The sequence below is a fragment of the Mustelus asterias genome, unplaced genomic scaffold, assembly GCF_964213995.1.
Source record: "Mustelus asterias unplaced genomic scaffold, sMusAst1.hap1.1 HAP1_SCAFFOLD_517, whole genome shotgun sequence".
In the NCBI taxonomy this organism is placed as follows: Eukaryota; Metazoa; Chordata; class Chondrichthyes; order Carcharhiniformes; family Triakidae; genus Mustelus; species Mustelus asterias.
The window spans coordinates 55,145-79,376 of NW_027590469.1; positions in this window are offsets into that span (position 1 = coordinate 55,145).

Genomic DNA, 24,232 nt, shown 5'->3' on the forward strand with positions numbered 1-24,232 from the left:
CAGTGAATGACACCAGTAGGGTCAACTCCCACCCTCTCTCGCTTTTCTGGCATTGTGGCACAATGGTTAGCACCGCTGCCTCACAGTGTCAGGCACCGCGGTTCAATTCTGGTTTCGGGTGAAACCACTATCCTCATCGTTCCATCGCTTATTGAGATTGGGACACCAGTCGGGGACCCCTGCTCTCTGTGGTTTCTCTGCCGTGGAGCTCTTTTATTCTTGAGCAATCATCCTCCAGAAACCGTACAGTGCAGGAAGAGGCCATTTGGCCCATCGAGCCTGCACCGACCACAATCCCACCCAGGCCCTACCCCCATAAATTTACCCACTAACCCCTCTAACCTACGCATCTCAGGACACTAAGGGGCAATTTTTGAATGGCAAATCAACCTAACCCGCACATCTTTGGACTGTGGGAGGAAACCGGAGCACCCGGAAGAAATAACGCCAGGAGAGTCATTCGCTGCATCGTCTGCAATGTTATTGGAGTGGAATTTGCTGAAATTTCCTCTCAGTTTAAAATTCCACTTCCTGAGAATTTTACATAAATGGCCTTCAGCAAATCAATCATCAGCTTTAACAAGGAAAATAAAATGTTTCACTGAGATCTGAACTTCGAGCACAGGATTCGGATTCCCGAGTGCTCACCATTACACCACAGAACAAAGAACACTGCAGCCAATGCATGTGACCTCTTTCATTCAATGTGGCAGCAACAACAAGTGAGTCAATTGATTTGTGTGACCATTTGCAGGTGGTTGCTATGTTCCAGGTTCTCTGGTCGAATGATGAGCACTCTGAACCCAGCGAACCGAGTTTAAATTTAGGCAGATCCTTGCTTTTCCTTGCTTTTGCTGAGGATTGATTTGTTGAAGTACATTTTGTTTACATTGCACACAGAGTACGAATCGGGAGGACAATCTTTCAGCCAGTTCAACTGCTATTACAATTCACAGTGCTGAGCCTCTGGCGACAGATCCTTGCAACATCAATGCTTTTCTTCAGCTTGTCGCTACTCTTTAACTCCCCTTTTGAAAGAAAGGAGAAGTTCTTGTCACAAAACAACAACTATTCGACTGGAGGCTGGCAATTATCGAGCAGTTGTGTACGTGTGTTTTGTTGTGGGGAAAGGTCTAATGTCTCAGGTTAGAGTGCTGTCAGTTCTATGGTGCAACGGTTCACACTCTGTATTCCCGCTGTCCCAACTCTTGTTTAAAGCGGGACAAATGAGTAAGTGAATGACACCTGTTGGTGGACTCCCTTCCATCTCTGGGCTCTCTGCCTCTGAGCGCTTTGTATTATTGAGCAATTGTTCCTTGGGCTGATGCAATGACGCAAGGAGAATCATTTGCTGCATTGTCTGCAATGCGATTGTGGTGAAATTTGCTGAAATTTCCTCAGACTTTAATATTCCACTTTCTGAGAATTTTAAATTAAATGTCCTTCAGCAAACCAACCTTCGGATTTAGCAAATAAAGCAAGATTATGGAAAAGACTAATCATGAACAATCTTGTGCGGATAACACATGAGCCAAACCGTAACAAAATAGTTCAATTACCAGTAATCACAGTCAGCAAGGTGCTACCTCCACAGTGCTCCGGGTTCATGAGCCATGAATTTGTACACGGTCTGCAGCAACACGCGCCACTGTCTTCAACTTTTAGATTCTTGATACGCAAAGAAAATGCATGTTCTCTTTTTTTGACCGATTCCACACTGCGCCGGCCAATCGATATGAAATCCCGGCCTTTTGAGCCAGGCGGTGTCCAAGACGCATAGGTGCAGTAGAGTGGCTTGGAACCATTAAAGACATAGGGCCCGATTTTACCATTTAGAGACGAAGTGCCGGGTGCAAGCGTCAAATAGACCCGAGCCCGGAGGCCGCGCTCCAGCGCGCCCATGCGCATTTTTTCGGCGCCGGTCCAGTGGGCGGGGCTTAACGCCGCCGGAACGATCTGACAGAACGCCCCCGGGCGCGAAAGAAATGCAGACATGGAGAGAGCCTCTCTGCCGTTCATCCTCTGGTCGGGGGGGGGGAGGGGGGGGGGGAGGGGAGGCGGGGAAGGGGTGTGAAGTATCATCCCCTGGGGAGGGTGGGAGGGGAGGGGGTGTGACTTATCATCCAGTGGGGTGGTGGGAGGGGAGGGGGTGTGACGTCTCATTCCTGGGGAGGGGGGGTGGGGGGGGGGTACCCAACCTCCCCCGCCCCAGGGGAATCGCGCCAGTCCGCTAGGGTGCACAAGTCTGCTGTTATGTCTGGGTCAATCAGTACCCCTAGGGGCACTTCAGGTGTGGACAAGGCACTGGGCTGTAGTGTGGTAGGGGTAAGGGTCTGGTCTGAACCTGAAAGTGAATGAGAAGGTGTCCGAGGAAATACATTTCCTGGGTGGGGTCATTCCGGTCGCCTCGTGTCATCCTCCCCTATCTCTATTGAGAGATGGTGGAAGTGATTATTCTGAGTCCCGTAAGCTTCAGTTGATTGACGTGGAACCAACCAGTTTTCCCCTTGGTGATTAGGACTTTATACGCTGAGGGGCTTATTTTTTCGACGATGGTGTGCTGACCTGCATATCTCGGGGACAAGAAAGAACTGGGGTTGTTGAGGGAAATCATTACCTGCTGGCCAACTGTATATTCTATCGGGTGTACCCTTTGATCGAAATATGCCTCGCTCTGTTTCTTTTTAACTCCTCGTCGGACAGCCGCGGCTAACTGTGCTGCTTTAATGTTTTCGGTTAGCTGCTGGACGGCTTTCTCGTGGGTAGGCTGTGATAGCAGGCTCAGTTAAGTCAAACCCCAATAAATATTCAGCTCCCCTCATAGGTCGGCCAGTCATTAATATGTGGGGGGTGAATCCAGTAGAACTGGAAACGGTGTTATGTACCATCATGAGGGCAAAGGGAAGTACTGTATCCCATGTTGTGTTGTTTTGCTGCAGTGTCTTTCTAATGATCCCTTTTAGTGTTCGGTTCATGCGCTCTACGATTCCACTGGATTGTGGATGGTAGGCGATATGGAATTTCTGCTTAATACCAAATATAGCCATAACGTTCTGCATCACTCGCCCGGTGAAATGTGTCCCTTGGTCGGACTCTATGCTGCGGGGAAGACCCGAGCGTGTCAACACCTGCTGGGCTAATAACTTTGCGGTGGCCTTAGCTGTGTTGGACCTCGTGGGGAATGCCTCGACCCATTTGGTGAAAGTGTCTATTATTACCAGAACGGATTCAAATCCATTCCTACATGGCGGTAGTGGGCCGATATAATCAATTTCGAGATTTGTCCAGGGGCCTTCTACTGGGCTTAGCTCCTCTTTTCTGGCATCCCGATCAGGGTTGTTCTGGGCACAAAGTAAACAATTGTCGATATAATAGGCAACATCATCGTGCAGTTCGGGCCACCAACATAATTCTTTTAATCGCTCGGTTGTTGCCTTGATGCCCTGATGGCCGTATCCGTCATGGTATGGTAGATGAGTTGATTTCTGTCCTGGGTATGGGATACGTATGTGCCTGCTTTTAGTATCAAACCATCCTGAATCTGTATTTTGTCTTTCCACTTCTCATATGGAGCTGGGTAGACTCCTAAAATTTGTTGAAGGGAACTGTCAGTGCACTACGCCTGGACCAGGTCAGCTATATTAGTTTGGCAAATGGTCACAGCGCTTACTCGCTCTCCGACAGGTGGCTGCCAAAACTGTCCCGTACCAGCACCGGCTTTGGCTAAGGCATCAGCCTTACAGCTACCAGGTGGGGAGGTCCTAAGGTGGCTTCTAACCTTAATGAGTCCACATGTCCGCCCTTCGGTGGCCTGCAGAACGTATTTTAATAAGTGGGCTGACGGTAGGGGCTTTCCGTCCGCAGATACGAAGCCTCTGGCTTCCCATAACGGTAGGAATTCAGTCAGGCTGTTGCACACGTACATGCTATCGGAGTGTATGTTGGCAGGGGTTGGAAATAGGTCAGAGTGACTCACTACGTATGTGACTGCTGCTAGTTCGGCAGCTTGAGCACTCAAATGGCTGGGTAGCTTGAGGGCGAGTCCTATTAGTGGATGTCCCTGTTGATTTTCTACATTAATGCCACATCCTGTCATTCTGGTCCCATTCTTAATGGTGGATGAACCGTCTACATAAATTCTCATGGCTGAGTCTGTCCGGAGGTGGCTGTTTGTTTTGTCCCTGATCGTCTCTCCTGTTGTTTTGGAATGAACGGACCTGTGGGGTCCTTTGTTTCTCTAACCTGACACTCATGCGGATCTCCCACATAACTTAAATTATCTGCCAGGAACGTGGGCACCTTAGTTCGCTTTACAGTGATGTCCCTCCCCTGGAGTAGTAGTGTCCAACGGGCAGCGCGGACCTGGCGTACTGAGCCATCTTTAAGGTGGCCATCCAGCAGAAGCTGTGTTGGGGTGCGTTCAGTGAGGATGGTTATTGGGTTCAGTCCGATGATATAGGCGAAATGCTGTACGGCCCAAAATACCATGAGCAGGTGTCGTTCACACCCGGAGAAGCCCTGTTCGACTGGGTCCAATACTCGTGAGTCATCGGCTACAGGGCCTGGTCTATCATGTTTTTCTTGTAATAATGCTGCTGAAAGTGTGTGGTCGGTGGCTGCAACTTCTAAGGCGTATGGTAGATCTGGGTCAGGGACTAGTAAGGCTGGCGCTGTGGCGAGGGCGCGCTTTAAATCGGTTGCTGCAGCTGTGTGCTGCACAGTACACTTCCAGATCGCGTTTTTCTTTAGCAATTCGGAAAGTGGGGTTGCCTTGGTGGCGAAGCCGTCTATATGGTTCCGACATTACCCTACTAGACCTAGGAAAGATCGGAGGGCACTCAAATCTCGGGGCAGTGGATGGTGTACTATGGAGTCTATCGTTTTCTGTTCAATCTCCCTCTTCCCATGGGTAATCACTGTACCCAGGTATATAACCTCGGGTTGCAAACTTTTGGTCTTTTTGGGGTTGACTTTGCAGCCTAATGAGTGGAGCAGTGCGAGTAATTCATCCAGCAATGTTATATGTTCCGCTTCGGTGTTTGTCTGTAACAATAAATCATCCACATATTGGATCAAGCACTCGGGTCGGGAAAACGTTTCTCGTCCGGTAGCTAGTCGCCTGTGAAAGATGGACGGGGAATTATGGAAACCCTGTGGGAAGCAAGTCCAAGTGTATTGCTGTCGTTGGAATGTAAAGGCAAATTTGTACTGGCAAGACCGATTTAAAGGGATGGACCAGAAGCCGTTACTAATATCTAGCACCCTTTAAAACTTTGCCTGGGCTCCCTGTCTCATCATGGTGACGGGACATGTGGTTACTGTGGGGGCCATGAGTGGGGTAACCTTATTTAATTCCTGGTCGTCGACCGTTAACCTCCATGATCCATCTACCTTCCTCACGGGCCATATCGGCGCATTATTTGTGGATGCCACTCGTATCAAATCCCCCTGCTGTAATAGACTATCAATTACTTTGGCCACCTCCCCCTCTGCCTGTCTGTGGAAACTGTATTGTCTCTGTGGTTTCGGATCCGGTCCTTCAACTAACATCTCCCCAGGAATCTGGCCACAATCATGTTTGTGCCGCGCAAACACCCCATTGTTTCTTTGAAGCACCTCGCTGACGGCTGGATCACTGCTAATCATTAAGGGATCAAACCAAAATTTCCCTATTGTGCTAACCCTATTAGCATATGTCCCGGCTGGGATTATTGATGGCGCTCTGCTAATCGTAGTCAACTGCCAAATGCATCGATTAGCTGGATCGAATGAAACATTACATTTATTGATATAATCGGACCCCAGGACGTGTTCAGCACTTAGGGGAAGGTCAACTAACACTACCGGATGGTCACACACCATGATACCTAGACGGACCTGTACAGGGCTTATAATGCATCCCTCTTGCATGTGTCCTTTGAACCCACTGAGTGTAATTGTGCCCGTAGTTGGCCAAGGGATGTGTATTTTTAATTTTGATACATTTAGAAGCATTGAAACATAGAAACACGACAGCACTATACAGGCCCTTCAGCCCGTAAAGTGTGCCAAACATGTCCCTACCTTAGAGATTACTGGGCTTATCTATAACCCTCGAGCGTACTACGTTTAGGGTAGTTCGGGAGCCTCTGGTATCCCAAAGGAATGGCCTCTTACATCGCCGTTAACTAGCGGTCTCCCTACACTATCCCACCTGGTGCTACAGATCCAGGTTGGGGCGGCCGGGCACCGTGAATCTGGGGTTCAATAGGCAGGGACAGTTGCATACAGTGATGGCCTCGTGCTTAAGGTATGCACGGGGTGCCGGGACCTTCCATTGGTGGTGGGCGGTGTTCTCTCTCATGCCGAGGAGCTGCCCTAACTGGTGGAACCGGTGGTCCTGGTCGTCTCAGGGACCATGTATATGGTGGCGGGGGTCTCCTACAATCTCGAGCAAACTGCCCTGGCTGCCCGCAATTAAAACATAGATAGAACATAGAACAGTACAGCACAGAACAGGCCCTTCGGCCCACGATGTTGTGCCGAGCTTTATCTGAAACCAAGATCAAGCTCTCCCACTCCCTATCATCCTGGTGCGCTCCATGTGCCTATCCAATAACCGCTTAAATGATCCTAAAGTGTCTGACTCCACTATCACTGCAGGTAGTTCATTCCACATCCCAACCACTCTCTGCGTAAAGAACATACCTCTGATATCCTTCCTATATCTCCCACCACGAACCCTATAGTTATGCCCGCTTGTAATAGCTCCATCCACCCGAGGAAATAGTCTTTGAACGTTCACTCTATCTATCCCCTTCATCATTTTATAAATCTCTATTATGTTTCCCCTCAGCCTCCTCCGCTCCAGAGAGAACAGCCCTCGCTCCTTCAACCTTTCCTCATAAGACCGACCCTCCAAACCAGGCAGCATCCTGGTAAACCTCCTCTGCACTCTTTCCAGCGCTTCCACATCCTTCTTATAGTGAGGTGACCAGAACTGCACGCAATATTCCAAATGTGGTCTCACCAACGTCCTGTACAGTTGCAGCATAACCCCACGGCTCTTAAATTCCAACCCCCTGTTAATAGAAGCTAACACACTATAGACCTTCTTCACAGCTCTATCCACTTGAGTGGCAACCTTTAGAGATCTGTGTATCTGTCTGTGTACCTCTGTGTATGTTTGTGTATGTCTGTGTATCTCTCCCTGGGGCTGCTGTGTAAGGTGGAGCTGTACCTCTCTGATTTGGTGATCCCCTCTACCCTCGTTTCCCCATACTGGACCCTGGCTAGCCCTCATCGGAAGCATTCTCACCTCGCTTTCTGACCGTGACATTGGGTTTCCCTGAACTTCCTGTTCCCAGACTCGAGCTAAGCGTCAGATAACCCATGTTTTATTGTGTGTGGTCACTGCGGGGTCAAAATTAACGCAGGCTTTCTTGCCTTCCTCTTTGGTGGGCGAGACTACTGTCCTAGCCCATTTGGATTAATCAGCTTCATTTAATCTTGCCCGATCTAATTCGCCATACACTCCTGGTGAAGTGGATCTATAAACGACCGGCAATGGCAGTCGGATGCTCCACTTTCCTGTGTCTACATTTATTTAACCGTTCTACAGGAAACCCTTTATTAAACCCTATCGCGGTCAATATCGCTTCCTGAATTTCGTCTGAGGTATCTTCCCCGACATTTTGAGGGGCTGGCAGGGCAGACCGTACAGACTTGCTTAAGCACATGACTATCAGATTCACCTCTTCCCTTTCATCTCGCTCATGCATTAACTTCTGCTGCCTCACGTCCTCAAAGAAACTGTGTGGATCAGCCGAAGGCTCAAAGGTTGTGATTTTATTTGCGACTTCGGCCAATTGTGCCACGGTAAATGGGGTTGTATGTAACGGCTGGGGCCTGAGACTCTCCGAACCGAAGTTCAGCCGTCACTGGATGCATCGGTACTGGAGGTGAATCTGGGTGCACAGTGGGTATGACTTGCCCTGGGAAAGATGGTGGTGGACCCCAATCCTCGGTTTGCATAACGTAAAGGATAGCATTCTCCTTTAACTCTCCCCAACCCGCATTCTCTATCTCCTCTTCCTCTACTGTCCCGAAGGTTCACATAAATCCGTTCTGAACGGATAATAGGGATTCCAGCCCTGAAACTTCTCGCTGGCATTTGGAGTGGTCAGCGGTTGCCTGTCTCTGTTCTTTACTGGCTTGATGTAGCGCTTTTAGTGCCGCCTGCAGATCAGTGCACTTAGCTTCCAATCGTGCTACTGCCTGATCGGCTTCACCTTTGGCCAAGACAGCACGCTGTGCGTCTTGGTAGGCTCTCTCATACTGGGTTTGAAAATTACCCAGTTGTAATAAATTTGCCTGGTTGGTTCTCCTTAATTCATCCACCTCTCTGTCCTTTTAGGATCTCATCTGCTCAATCTTCTCCTGTTGTTGTTCCTTTAGTTTCTTAAACTCCTCCTCCTTTTCCTCCTGTGCTCACTTCGACTCCTCCAGTTCCTTACGAACTGTGTTTAACTCCTTTTCTGTTCCGAGCAGCTGAACAAAGCAGCTCACAATAGCAATTTCTTTCTCACTTTTATCTGCCCGTTTTCCCTGAACATTCCTTAGATCATCCCAATCCTTCTGCCCTCGGGATCCCCGTCCCATCTCAGTATTGGCACAAGATTCTGCCCATAGAGGCCACCCTTTCGTCTTAATAAATTCCCTGATTTTTGCTTCCCATATGGGACACTTCTCTCTCTCTGTGCTGTTTCCTGCCATTCTATATTCAACGACAAGGGGTAGGGAGCTGATTGGACTGTGGGTACGGCTTTGGGCTATGTTCCGGTCCTAATCCCTCCGTATTCTAATGTAAACCTACAGAGTTTACCCTATTCTCTTTGTTAGTAACAATGAATGCAGAATAAACAATTTCCCGAAAGCAGTTATTTGTCCAATAAGGAGTTTACACCTGTTGGCTCTGAGTTCTAAAATATCATTTAATATAGATCTTGCAGGATTCGATGTCAAGGCAACAAAGTTACTTCTTGTCGATGTTCCGGCAGAGTCTTCAATTGTTGTGCCTGCTGCACAGTCTGTTTTAATCCTTATACGGTGGACAAATAACTGCGAGTAGACGTCTTGTTAGTACAACCAATATTTATTTAAGACACACAATCAATAATCACCCACCCAACCAACAATAAGTTTTCTTTACAGAAAATACGAGAGCTCAAGTCCAATACAAGACCTTGAATTAACGTTGTGTGACTGGCAAGTGCACAAACAGATATTGGGCTTTATCTGTGCGCTGGTCTCGGTCGTCCTCTGCGTAATCTGGTCCTTTGGTCTGGTCTGGCACTCTGGCTCTTGTCTTCCTTCCTTTTCGGGTGTGAACAAAGAACAAAGAACAATACAGCACAGGAACAGCCCTTCGGCCCTCCGAGCCTGCACCGATCATGTGTTCCAGGTCCCCACCACCCTCTGTGTAAAAAACGTCCCCCGCCTATCTGCATTGAACCTTGCCCCCTTACCCCTTGAACTTGTGACCCCTTGTGTTTGTCATTTCTGACCTGGGAAAAAGCTTCCAAATGTTCACTGTCTATGCCCTCCATAATTTTATAAACTTCTATTAGGTCGCCCCTCAACCTCCATCTTTCCAGGGAGAACAACCCTAGTTTACTCAATCTCACCTCAGAGCTAATACCCTCCATACCAGGCAACATCCTGGTAAACCTTTTCTGCACTCTCTCCAAAGCCTCCACGTCCTCCTGGTAGTGTGGCGACCAGAACGGGACTCAGTATTCCAAATGTGGTCTGACCAACGTTCTATATAACTGCAACGTCATATGCCAACTTTTATACTCTATGCCCCCCCTCCCCCGTCCAATAAAGGTAATCATGCCATATGCCTTCTTCCCCACCTTTTACACTTGTGCTGCCACCTTTCAGGATCTGTGGACTTGCACACCCAGATCCCTCTGTGTGTCTATACTCCTGATGGTTCTGCAATTTCTTGTATACACCCCCCTGCATTAGATCTACCAAAATGCATCACTTCGCATTTATCTGAATTAAATTCCATCTGCCATTTCGCTGCCCAATTGACCAGCCTATCTATATCCTGCTGTATTCTCTGACAATATTCATCACTATCCACAACTACAGCAGTCTTTGTGTCATCCGCAAACTTACTCATCAGACCAGCAGTGTGGTGGCTCTCCTCGTGCTGGTCGTCGCTGGCGATGGTCACCGGTGTTGTAGCTCGTTCGTGGGGTCAGAGAGAGAGAGATTCTTGGTTGAGCAGCACCCTTTGTACCCCGTTAGGTTTCCCGTTCCTTTTGGCCATTACCAATCAATCGATTTGGACTAGATCACCCTGATCAATAAAGTCCAATCAGGTGCTGCCCACACCAATCTCTGGGTGTGTCCCCAACGTCCATGTCTGCAGGTGCTGGGGGCACGTAGGGTTCACACCTCCCTCCCAAATACGAGGTTACAGCGCCCTTATGTCTGGTAAACAACCCAGTTCGACCAGGAAATTTCTTTTCTCTTGGAGATGAACCATATCCTGTGTATTCACACGTCTTGGTTGCAGCCTGTTTGTCTCTGTATTTTCGACTGCAGCCTATCGTTTTAGTTCTTCCCGAATTGTCCCAGAGTGCTTTACAAATCGCCGTTTTAGGTGGCCCATTTGGCCACACCCCGCAAATATTTGTAAATATTGGAAATATTTGCTTTCATTTTCACAATCAAATTTCTCTTGAACTCCTTGATGGAATCGGAGGGCATCTCAAATTCAGACATTTCATTACAGATACACGCTGCTGACTGCATTACAAACTGAAATGTTGAGTTCAGGAGAGTCAGGAGAAGTGAGGGGGGAAATGTAAAGTTGAGATGGGGAATTCTGAAGTCGGACGGGGAGTGAGGAGGTGTGAGCGGGAGTGCGAATGCGAGGTGAGGGGGAAGTACGGGTTAGGGGGAGTACAGGTGCGGGGGGAGTGCGCGTGTGGGAGGGGGGAGTGTGGCTGCGGGAGGGGGGAGCGTAGGTCCAGCTGGGGCAATGCGGGATGGGGGAGTTTGCATGCGAGGTGGAGGGGAGTGCAGGTGCGGATGGGGACTGCGGGTAGGGGGGGTGAGTGTCGGTTTGGGGGAGGTGTATGGGTGCGTGAGTGGGGGAGTGCGGGGGGCGTGAACGTGCGGGGGGCTGTACGCATGCAAGAGTGGGAGAGTGCGGGGGTGAATGCGGGTGCGAGGTGTGCAGGAGTGCACGGGGAGAGTGCAGGTGCGAGGTGGGGGAGTGAGTGCAGGAGCGGGGGGACTCTGAGTGCGGGGGGGCAGTGCGCATTTGGGGGGGGTGTACGGGTGCGAGAGTGGGGGAGTGCGGGGGTGAGTGCGCGTGCGAGGTGGGGGCGGCGTGCGGGTGCGGGAGGGATGTGCATGTGTGACAGTGGGGGAGTGTGAGGGGGCGTGCGGGTGCGAGGTGGGGGGGGAGTACGACTGCGGGGGGGGGGGGGCGGTGTGCGTGTGGGGGGGTGAACGGGTGCGTGTGCGGGGGACTGCGGGGGGGGGGGGGGCCTGCGGGAGCAGAGGACTGGGAAGTGTGGATGCAGCAGCAGCGTTTTGACGTGAGATGGGTAGTGTCGAGGTGATATCTGGACTTTATGGTGGGAGGGTAATTTTGTGGTGAAAGAGAAAGATTGTATGGGGTGACAGGAGGAGTGTTGAGTTGCGTAGGGACTGCGGAGGTGACAGGGGTGTATTGAGATAAGAGAAAGTGTGTTGTGCCGAGAGGGGATTGCTGAGATGAGATGGCGATGTTTTGTCATGAGAGGTAATGTTTGGACCTGAGAGGGGGAGTGTTTAGATAGGAGTGTTCGCTGAAATCAGGAGGGGTGGGTTTTGAGATAAGGGAGGTGTGGATCGCAGGCGGTGAATTGGGATGCGAGGGGGGCAATTTAGATGCGAGACAGATAGTGTTGAGGTGAGACACAGAGTGTTGAGGAGAAAGAGTGTCATGTCTGTGTGATAGGAGTTGTGTAGAGAGGAGAAGGGGATTATTGAGGTTAGCGGGAGAGTTTTGAGATCAGAGTGTGTATTGAAATGACGTGTGAATGTGAGAGGGAGAGTGTTGTGGTAATGGGGAGTGTTGATTGAGAGCGTAAGTGTAAATGATGTCATGTGAATGCACCTTTAATAATGTTTTTTTGAATCATGCAGCTTACATGTTGGTGTAGATACGCTGCGCCAGTCAGGTGCTCATTTTTTTCCCCTTTTGGTCTTTTAGTTTAGGTTTGGGAAGCAGTTCAGCAGGAAGCTAAGAAGCAGATTCGCTCTCTCTCTCCCTGTCCTTCTCTTTTTAAAAAGCTGTGTTTGGCGAAATAGATACAATTAGAACCTCTTCTGAATTTCTTCTCAAGTGATTGAGCATTCAATGCAGGAGGCTGGACACGTGTAATGAGTAGGCATTAACCGCCGCTGTATTTTGGTGATTTGGAGGGTTTTGTGGATTGGATGTTGGCTTTGGTTGGAACACACTAGAGGTAATTCATTCAGAATTGTACATTATTGTGTTTCGTGCATGTAATTGTTGAAAGTTCTTGCTAATTGTCTTACTATACATGTCAACAATATTCTTAATTAAACTTTGTTTTGAATAAAATTTCCTCGTAGGTCAGTTCACTCACACCTGAAGTGAAACCTCTCGTGCTCCTTCTAGCCAAATTCAAGGTAAAGGATTGCAGGTCAGTCAAGCTTCATGGAACAGCAGGAAGTATCCAAACTGAATTATAACAATTGGGGGCTCTGGGATTGAAATCTGTATTTCTTGATTGATTTGGGATTAGTGAACTCAAAGACAGTGAGTGGTGCGCAGATTTATGTCTTCTTTTCAGGTGTTGTATTCAAGTTTAAATGGGGAGTGTGGTTTGGAATAATGGCTCTTTCAGAGGCTCAGAAGTTTCTGTGGGTGGAGGAAGTCACGCAAGTTACCTTTCAGAAAGTGACAAAAGCAAAGCTTTTGGAATTGGGAAACACATTGCCGTTGACATTGCCTGACAGAGTACGGAAAGGGGAGATAATTGTGGCGATAGCACATCATTTGGAATTGTCAGAAGCACAATGAGAATCGTTGGAAATGGCGAGAATTCAGTTATAAATGAAACTGACTGAAATATGAAAAATAATTTAAACTCTTTGAAATACAGGTACGAGAAAAAAGGAGGCAAGGGAAAGGGAACAATAAAAATAGAGAGACTTTGAACATCGGAAACTGGCCTTCAAATGTAAACGTCGTTCACAATTGGCGGACGAAAGGGCAAAGCACAGACTGAGTGTAGTGATGAGGATAGTGAGAGAATGAGAGGCAGAAACAAAATCAGGACATAGAAAAAGCCTATACAAACGGCAATGTTACAATGATCATGGGGGGGCTTCAATATGCAGGTGGACTGGGAAAATCAGGTAGGTGGTGGATCCCAAGAAAAGGAATTTGTGCAATATCTAAGAGATGTTTTTTTGAAGCAGCTTGTGACAGAGCCGACTAGGGAACAAGAAATTCTGCATTTGGTGATGTGAAATGAGGGAGAATTGATGAGTGAGTTTAAGGTGAAGGAGCAGTGACCACAAATTATAGAATTTAACCTGCAGTTTGAGAGGAAGAAGCTGGAATCAGATGTAATGATGTTCGAATTAAATAAAGGTAAGTACAAGGACATGAGGGAGGAGCAGGCAAGAGTTGATTGGGAAGGGAGCCTCGCAGGTAAGACAGTGGAACAGCATGGCAGGAGTTTCTGAGAGTTATTCGGGAGGGAAAACAGAAATTCATCCCAAGGCGGAGGAAACATGCCACAGGGAGGATGAGGTCTCCATGGCTGATGATGGAAGTCAAGGAAAGCATAAACGCAAAAGAAAAATACACACAAAGTGCAAGGATGAGTGAGAAGGCAGAGGATTGGGAAGCCTTTAAAAGCGAGTAGAGGACAACTAAAAAAGCAATAAGGGGGAAGAAGATGAAATATGAGTGTAAGCTAGCTCGTAATATGAAAGAAGATATGAAGATTGTTTTTCAATTATAAAAGATAAGAGGGAGGCAAAAATAGCCATTGGACCACAGGAAAATGAGGCTGGAGAAGGAATAATAGGAAACTAAGAATTGGCAGAGGAACAGAATGTTACTTTGCATCAATCTTCACGGTTGAATTCACCAGTGGGATGCCAGAGCTCCAGGAGAGTCAGAGGGAACAGGTGAGTGCAGGGGCCATCACTAAGGAGAAGGTTCTGGGGAAACTGAAAGGTCTGAAGGTGGATAAATGACCTGGACCAAATGGACTACAACCCAGGGTTCGAATAGAGATAGCTGAGGAAATTGTAGAGGCATTGGTGGTGATCTTTCAGGAAACACTGGAGGCAGGGACGTTACCAGAGGACCGGAAAGTAGCTGCTGTAACACCGCTATTTAAGAAGGGAGGGAGGCAGCAGACGGGAAATGATCGGCCAGTTCACCTGACTTCGGTCATTGGCAAGATTTTACAGTTCATTATTAAAGATGAGATCGCAGAAGTGCATGATGAAATAGGACTGAGTCAGCACGGCTTTATCAAGGGGAGCTCATGTCTGACAAATCTCTTAGAGTTCTTTGGGGAGGTAATATAAGGAAGTTAGAAAGGGAGAATCAATGGACCTGATTTATTTCGATTACCAGGAGGCCATTGATAAGGCACTGCAGAGGAGACTGTTCTATCAGTTCAGTGCCAATGGTGTTGAGGTCAAGATCCTGGCATGGATAGAGGATTGGCTGACTGGCAGAAGACAGAGAGTGGGGATGAAGGGACCTTTTGTCAGGATGGCAGCCAGTGACTAGTGGTGTGCCTCAGGGGTTGGAGCTGGGAACACAACTTTTCACAAAAAAAATACATTAATGATTTGGCAGAACGAAATGAAGGCACTGTTGCTAAGTTTGCAGATGATACAAAGACATGTAGATGGACAGGAAGTACTCAGGAAGTCGGAGGGTGGGAGGGCTGCAGAAGGACTTGGACAGGTTAGAGAGTGGGCAAAGAAGGGGCAGATGGAATACAATGAAGTAAAGGGCGAGATTATGCACTTTGGAAGGAGGAATGGAGGCATAGACTATTTTCTAATTGGGAAAGACTTCGAAAATCAGGTGTACAAAGGAATTTGGGAGTCCTTGTTCAAGATCCTCTAAAGGTTAACCTGAAGGTTCAATCGGCAGTTAGAAAGGCAAATGGAATACTGGCATTCAAGCCGTGAGGGCCCACACCAGGTTCAGTCCCGCACCAGGCTCGGGCCAGCACCAGGTTCAAACCAACTCAGGTTCAGACAGAGACGCGGTTCAGATTCACACAAAGTTCGGAATCAGACGAGGCTCAGAGTTACACAAGGTTCGGACTCAGACCTTGTACAGACTCACCTCAGCTTCACAATCATAGAAACATTGATATATGGTAAAAACAGGAGTAGGCCATTCAGCCCTTCGAATCTGCTGCACCCTTCAGTTTGATCATAGCTGATCATCAACTTCAATATCCTGATCATCCCTTCCTCCCATATCCCGTCATCACTTTAGTCCCAAGAGCTATATCTCATTTCTTCCTAAAATCACTAAAGGTTTTGGCCTCAACCACTTTCTGTGGTCGTGAAGTCCAAAGATTATCTGGGAGGAGAAATTTCTCCTCATCTCTGTTCTAAAAGTTTGATGCTTATCCTCAAACCATAAACCCTACTCCTCAACTTTCTGAGCATCGGGAGCATTATTTCTGAATCTCCCCTGTCTAAACCTGTTCTAATAAGGGGGAAGGGGTCATGAAAAGAGAGTGTAGGGAATTAGAGAGAGAGCTGAGGAGGAGGAAAGCAACGGTAGTAATCTCAGGATTGCTGCCTGTGCCACGGGAACGTGAGGGCAGGAATGGAGTGAGGTGGAGGATGAAAGTGTGGCTGAAGGACTGGTGTAGGGGGCAGGGATTCAGGTTCCTGGACCATTGGGACCTCTTCAGGGGCAGGTGTGACCTGTACACAAAACACGGGTGGCACCTGAATCCCAGGGGAACCAATATCCTGGCGGCAAGGTTGGTTAAGGCTACTGGGGAGAGTTTAAACTAGATAGGTTGGGGGGAAGGGATCGAGACGAGGTGACTGGGAGCGAGGAAGTTAGCTCGCAAACAGAGAAGGGTTACAGACAGTGCAAGAGGGAGGATAGACAGGGGAAAGAGAAGGGGAGAGCTCAGACCAAAGGATTGAGATCTGTTTACTTTAATGCCAGGAGTATAGTGAATAAAGGGGACGAGCTCAGAGCATGGATCGATGCCTGGAAGTGTGACGTGGTGGCCATTACGGAGACTTGGATGTCTCAGGGACGACTGGATACACCAGGTGCTGGGATTCAGATGTTTCAGGAAGGACCGGGAGGGAGGCAAGAGAGGAGGTGGAGTGGCACTGCTGATCCGGGATAGTGTCACAGCTGCACAGAAGGTGTATGCTGTGGAGGGATTGCCTACAGAGTTTCTGTGGGTGGAAGATCGGAGTGGGAAGGGGTCGATCACTTTGCTGGGAGTTTTCTATAGGCCGCCCAATAGTAACAGGGAGGTGGAGGAGCAGATAGGGCAACAGATCCTGGAGAGTTGCAACAATAGCAGAGTTGTTGTGATGGGAGACTTTTATTTCCCAAACATAGATTGGAATATCCCTAGGGTAAGGGGATTGGATGGGGAGGAGTTCGTTAGGTGTGTTCAGGAGGGTTTCCTGACACAGCATGTAGACAAGCCTACAAGAGGAGAGGCTGTACTTGATCTGATACTGACCAATGAACCTAGACAGGTGTCAGATCTCTCAGTGGGAGAGCATCTTGGGGATAGCGATCATAACTCTATCTCCTTTATGCTTGCATTGGAAAAAGAGAGGACAACGCAAGCTAGGAAAGCGTTTCTGTGGAGTAAGGGGAAATATGAAGACATAAGGCAGCAAATTAGAGGAGTGAATTGGAAGGAGGTATTCTCGGGGAAATGTACTGAAGAGAGGTGGCAGTTTTTCAAGGAATGTCTGTCTAGAGTTCTACAGGACAACGTTCGAGCAGACAGGGGATGACTTGGTAGGTTAAAGGAACCGTGGTGCACGAAAGCTGTGCGGGACCGAGTCGAGAAGAAAAGGAAAGCGAACAAAAGGTTCAGTGAGATTGGTGAAGATAGGGATCTAGATGAGTATACGGCTTGTTGGAAGGGACTAAAGAAGGAAATTAGGAGAGCCAGAAGGGGTCACGAGAAGGCCTTGGCAGGGAGGACTAAGGAAATCCCTAAGGCGTTCTACAAATATGTGAAGAGTAAAAGGATGAGACGTGAAGGAATAGGGCCTATAAAAGGTGAAGGCAGGAAAGTCTGTACGGAACCCATAGAAATGGCAGAGGTGCTTAATGAGTATTTTGCCTCAGTTTTCACAGAGGAGAAGGACCTAGGTGGATGTAGTGCGGGCTTGCGGTGGACTGAAAAGATTGAGTATGTGGACTTTAAGAAAGAGGTTGTGCTGGAATCTTTGAATGGCATCAAGATAGATAAGTCGCCGGGTCTGGATGGGATGCACCCCAGGTTATTGTGTGAGGCGAGGGAAGAGATTGCAGAGCCTCTGGCGATGATCTTTGCGTCGTCGATGGAGACGGGAGAGGTGTCGGAGGATTGCGGGTGTGGTTCCTACTTTCAAGAAGGGGAATAGGGATAGCCCAGGAAATTACCGACTGGTGAGTCCAACCGCAGTGGTTGGTAAGCTGATGGAGAAGATCCTGAGGAACAAAATTTATCAGCATTTAGAGAGGTTTAGTATGCTCAAGAATACTCAGCATGGCTTTGTCAGAGGCAGATCGTGCCTTACGAGCCTGGTGGAGTTCATCGAAAATGTGACTAAGCACACTGACGAAGGGAAAGCGGTGGATGTGGTTGATATGGATTTTAGCAAGGAGTTCGATAAGGTCCCCCATCCAAGGCTTCCAGAAAAAGTGAGAGGGCATGGGATCCAAGGGGCTGCTGCCCTGTGGATCCAGAACTGGCTTGCCCAAGGGAGGCAGAGAGTGTGTTTAGATGGGTCTTTTTCTAAATGGAGGTCAGTCGCCAGTGGTGTGCCCCAGGGATCTGTTCTGGGACCCTTGCTGTTTGTCATTTTCATAAATGGCCTGGATGAGGAAGTGGAGGGATGGTTTAGTAAGTTTGCCGATGACACGAAGGTTGGTGGGGTTGTGGATCGTCTGGAGGGATTTCAGAAGTTACAGAGGGACATAGATAGGATGCAAGACTGGGCGGAGAAGTGGCAGATGGACCTCAACCCAGATAAATGCAAAGTGGTCCATTTTGGGATGAAGGAGTACAATATAAAGGGAAAGACTCTTCGTACTGTAGAGGATCAGAAGGATCTTGGGGTCCGGGTCCACAGGACTCTAAAATCGGCCCCGCAGGTGGAGGAGGTGATTAAGAAGGCGTATGGCGTGTTGGCCTTTATTAATCGAGGGATTGAGTTTATGAGTCCGGGGATAATGATGCAGCTATATAAGACCCTCGTCAGACCCCACTTGGAGTACTGTGCTCAGTTCTGGTCGCCTCATTACAGGACGGATGTGGAAAAGATTGAAGGGTGCAGAGGAGATTTACAAGGATGTTGCCTGGATTGAGTGGCATGTCTTATGAGGATAGGCTGAGGGAGCTCGGTCTTTTCTCCTTGGAAAGACGTAGGATGAGAGGAGACCTAATAGAGGTATATAAGATGTTGAGAGGCATAGATCGGGTGGACTCTCAGAGGCTCTTTCCCAGGGTGGAAATGGCTACTACGAGAGGACACAGGTTTAAGGTGCTGGGGGGCGCGGGGCGTGGGGGGGGGGTAGGTACAGGGGAGATGTTCGGGTGAAGTCTTTCACTCAGAGGTTGTTGGGCGAGTGGAATCGGCTGCCGTCAGTGGTGGTGGAGTCAAACTCAATAGGGTATTTTAAGAGACTCCTGGATGAGTCTATGGGACTTAATAGGATGGAGGGTCATAGGTCGGCCTAAAAGTTAGAGATATGTGCGGCACAACTTGTGGGGCCGAAGGGCCTGTTTTGTGCTGTAGTTTTTCTATGTTTCTATGTTTCTAAAAGAGCTGACGTTTCTAATCCAGACAACCCTTTGTCAAAGCTAAAAGGCAAATATTGTGAGTTATATTGATAATGTGGAGTGAGGGAATGAAAGGTGAGTGATAGCCACAAAAACAGGTGAAACGGCTCCTAATGGCAGTCCATAGAGGGATTGGAAGGTGTGAATGGCCAAACGGCAGAGAAGCTGAAATCAGAGGGTAAATTGTGACAGATGAAAATGTGTGGGGGGGGGGGGGGGGGCGGGAGAGGTGGGGCAGGGAAGTAAAATTGATAGAAAACGGGAAAAGGAAAGCAATCATGTGTCACAAATCTGATTGATGTTTTTGAAGAGTAACCAAGAAGGTGGAAGGGGGCAGTTCAGATGACGTTGTCTACATTGACGTTAACAAGGCCTTTGACAAGGTGCCACATGGTAGCTTTTCAAGAAGGGTAACTCGCACGGGACACAGGGTGAGGTCGCCAAATTGCTACAAAACTGACTTGATGAGAGAAGACAGGGGATGGTTGTAAAGGGTTGTTTTTCACACTGGAGGCCTGTGACCAGCGGTGGGCCTCAGACAGCATTATTGGGTCCACTGTTATGTGTCATTTATTTTGATGATTTGGCTGCAAATTTAGGCAGCATGGTGAGTAAATTTGCTGATGACACCAAGATTGGTGACACAGTGGACAGTGAAGAGGGTTATCTCGGAATGCAACGGAATCTTGATCAGTTGGCCGAGTGGGCTGACGATTAGCCGATGGAGTTTAATTTAGATAAATGCGAGGTGATGCACTATGATATATCGAACCAGGACAGGACTTAATTAATGTTAGGTTGTTGGGGAGAGTTATGGAAGAAAGAGATCTAGGGGTACAGGTTCATAGCTCCTTGAAATTGGAGTTACCTCAACACTCTCTCTTCTCACCTCCGCATCCCCCTTTTTCTCTCACCTCAGCATCTCCCTTTCCCGCTCATCTCAACATCCCCCTTTCCCTCTCACCTCAACACCACCTTTCCCTCTCACCTCAACACACCCCCCTTTCCCGCTCACCTCAACAAACCCCTCTCCTTTCCCGCAAACCTCAAAAACCCCCTTTCCCTCTCACCTGAACATCCCCCTTTCCCTCTCACCTCAACATCCCACTTTCCCTCTCACCTCAACATCCCCCTTTCCCTCTCACCTCCACACCCTCCTTTCCCTCTCACCTCATCATCTCCCTTTCCATCTCACCTCAACATCCCCCTTTCCCTCTCACCTCAACACCCCCCTTTCCCTCTCACCTCAGCATCTCACTTTCCCTCTCACCTGAACATCCCCCTTTCCCTCACCTCATCATCTCCCTTTCCCTCTCACCTCAACATCCCCCTTTCCCTCTCACCTCAACACCCCCCTTTCCCTCTCAGCTCAGCATCTCACTTTCCCTCTCACCTGAACATCCCCCTTTCCCTCACCTCAACATCCCCTTTCCTTCTCACCTCAACACTCCCTTTTCATCTCACCTCAACATTTCCCTTTCCCTCTCACCTCAACATCCCCTTTCCCGCTCACCTCAACACTCCCTTTTCATCTCACCTCAACATTCCCCTTTCCCTCGCAACTCAACACTCCCCTTTCCCTCTCACCTCAACATCCCCTTTCCCTCACCTCCCCACCCTCCTTTCCCTCTCACTTCAGCATCTCCTTTTCCCGCACACCTCAACATACCCTTTCCCTCTCACCTCAACACCCCCCTTTCCCTCTTACCTCAACATCTCCCTTTCCCTCTCAGCTCACTATTCCCCTTTCCCTCTCACCTCAACATTCCCCTTTCCCTCTCACCTCGACATCCCCCTTTCCCTCTCACATCGACATCCCCCTTTCCCTCTTACCTCAACATCTCCCTTTCCCTCTCAGCTCACTATTCCCCTTTCCCTCTCACCTCAACATTCCCCTTTCCCTCTCATCTCGACATCCCCCTTTCCCTCTCACATCGACATCCCCCTTTCCCTCTCACCTCGACATCCCCCTTTCCCTCTCACCTCAACACCCCCTTTCCCTCTCACCTCAACACCCCCTTTCCCTGTCACCTCAACATCTCCCTTTCCCTCTCATCTCAACATCTCCCTTTCCCTCTCAGCTCACTATTCCCCTTTCCCTCTCACCTCAACATTCCCCTTTCCCTCTCACCTCAACATCCCCCTTTCCCTCTCACCTCGACATCCCCCTTTCCCTCTCACCTCGACATCCCCCTTTCCCTCTCACCTCAACACCCCCTTTCCCTCTCACCTCAACACCCCCTTTCCCTGTCACCTCAACATCTCCCTTTCCCTCTCATCTCAACATCCCCCTTTCCCTCACCTCAACATCCCCTTTCCCTCTCACCTCAACACCCCCCTTTCCCTTTCACCTCGACATCCCCCTTTTCCTCTCACTTCAACACCCAACTTTCCCTCTCACCTAAACACTCCCCTTTCCCTCGCAACTCAACACTCCCCTGTCCCTCTCAACACAACACCCCCTTTCCCTCTCACCTCAACACCCAACCTACCCTCACACCTCAACACCCCCTTTCCCTTTCACCTCAACACGCCCTTTCCCTCTTACCTCAGCACTCCCTTCCCCTCTCACCTCAACAAACAACCTTCCCCCCTCCCCCCATCCCCAACTCTCTCCCCCCTCTCTCCCTTCCCCCCCATCCCCACCTCCCTCCCGCCTCTCTCCCTCCCCCCCTAACTCCCCCCCGCCCCCCCCCCCCCCACGATTGTACTTCCAAGCGAATGCTTGATGGATGAGTGCAGGGGCAGAATCCTGTGTCAAATTGGTGCTGTATCTGACCTGAGAGAGATGTATAACCACAGCATAGAGTGAGGTGCATGCTGTATGCAATCGCTCATTCAACACAACCCCTCTCTCCCAGCCCCCCAACCTCAACACCAATCTTCTTGTCACTACCTACACAAATACATCACTAAATTCCTTTCATTATATTTGGAGGCAAAATTCTAGAATCCATCGTTAAGGATGAGATTTCTAAATTCTTGGAAGTGCAGGGTCGGATTAAGACAAGTCAGCATGGATTTAGTAAGGGGAGGTCGTGCCTGACAAACCTGTTAGAGTTCTTTGAAGAGATAACAAATAGGTTAGACCAAGGAGAGCCAATGGATGTTATCTATCTTGACTTCCAAAAGGCCTTTGACAAGGTGCCTCACGGGAGACTGCTGAGTAAAATAAGGGCCCATGGTATTCGAGGCAAGGTACTAACATGGATTGACGATTGGCTGTCAGACAGAAGGCAGAGAGTTGGGATAAAAGGTTCTTTCTCAGAATGGCAACCGGTGACAAGTGGTGTCCCGCAGGGTTCAGTGTTGGGGCCACAGCTGTTCTCTTTATATATTAACGATCTAGATGACGGGACTGGGAGCATTCTGGCCAAGTTTGCCGATGATACAAAGATAGGTGGAGGGGCAGGTAGTATTGAGGAGGTGGGGAGGCTGCAGAAAGATTTAGACAGTTTAGGAGAGTGGTCCAAGAAGTGGCTGATGAAATTCAACGTGGGCAAGTGCGAGGTCGTACACTTTGGAAAAAAGAATAGAGGCATGGACTATTTTCTAAACGGTGACAAAATTCATAATGCTAAAGTGCAAAGGGACTTGGGAGTCCTAGTCCAGGATTCTCTAAAGGTAAACTTGCAGGTTGAGTCCGTAGTTAAGAAAGCAAATGTAATGTTGTCATTTATCTCAAGAGGCTTGGAATACAAAAGCAGGGATGTACTTCTGAGGCTTTATAAAGCACTGGTTAGGCCCCATTTGGAGTACTGTGAGCAATTTTGGGCCCCACACCTCAGGAAGGACATACTGGCACTGGAGCGGGTCCAGCGGAGATTCACACGGATGATCCCAGGAATGGTAGGCCTGACATACGATGAACGTCTGAGGATCGTGGGATTATATTCATTGGAGTTTAGGAGGTTGAGGGGAGATCTGATAGAAACTTACAAGATAATGAACGGCTTAGATAGGATGGACGTAGGGAAGTTGTTTCCATTAACAGGGGAGACTAGGACGCGGGGGCACAGCCTTAGAATTAAAGGGAGTCACTTTAGAACAGAGATGAGGAGAAATTTCTTCAGCCAGAGAGTGGTGGGTCTGTGGAATTCATTGCCACAGAGGGCTGTGGAGGCCGAGACGTTGAGCGTCTTCAAGACAGAAATTGATAAATTCTTGATTTCTCGAGGAATTAAGGGCTATGGGGAGAGAGCGGGTAAATGGAGTTGAAATCAACCATGATTGAATGGTGGAGTGGACTCGATGGGCCGAATGGCCTTACTTCCGCTCCTATGTCTTATGGTCTTATGGTCTTATTATCAATATATATCCACGTAGATACTTGACCTCAGTCCTACTGCCATTACCCTCCAGGTACATCACCGAATTCATTCTCAATATCCACAGACAAACAAATGCACCACTCACCTCACTCTCGCTGCTTAGTCCTTGTAACCTCCACATTACAACATCGAAAAAGGACAACACAGCAAAAGTGCTACACAAACTGTCTCAAACACTTTAAGATTTCCTTCAATGTTTCTGATCCGAGGCTAATATGAAAAACATAAAGATTGAATTCAGGACTAAGTCTCTTCCTCACGAATACACTTGGTTTAACAAATTGCAGAACAAGAGTATCTATTTCAGGTCAGGCAAATCAAGTGCTGATCATGATGCCCTATTTTAAAATAAAACTTTCTGCGCTTACTCGGTCCGTATGCCTCTTACCTCCTATTAATATATCAATCTAGATGCCTCTTAAATGTTGCTAATGTGCCTGCTTCCACCACCTCCCCTGGCAGCGCATTCCAGGCACGCACCACTCTCTGTGAAAAACATTCCCCGCACATCTCCCTTAATATTTCCTCCTGCCAGCTTGAACCTGTGCCTCCTTGTAATTGAGCCTTCCACCCTTGGAGAAAAGCCTCTGACTATCCACCCTATCTGTGCCTCTCACAATTTTGTAGACCTCCGTCAGGTCTCCCCTCAGCCTCCGTCTTTCCAGTGAAAACAATCCTGGTTTATTCAACCTCTCCTCATAGCCAACAGAGCAGACTTCTCTCTAAGTTAAGTGCTGTTATAAACACCATTCCTCTCACAATAACTGCTTCCCCTATCATAACGCC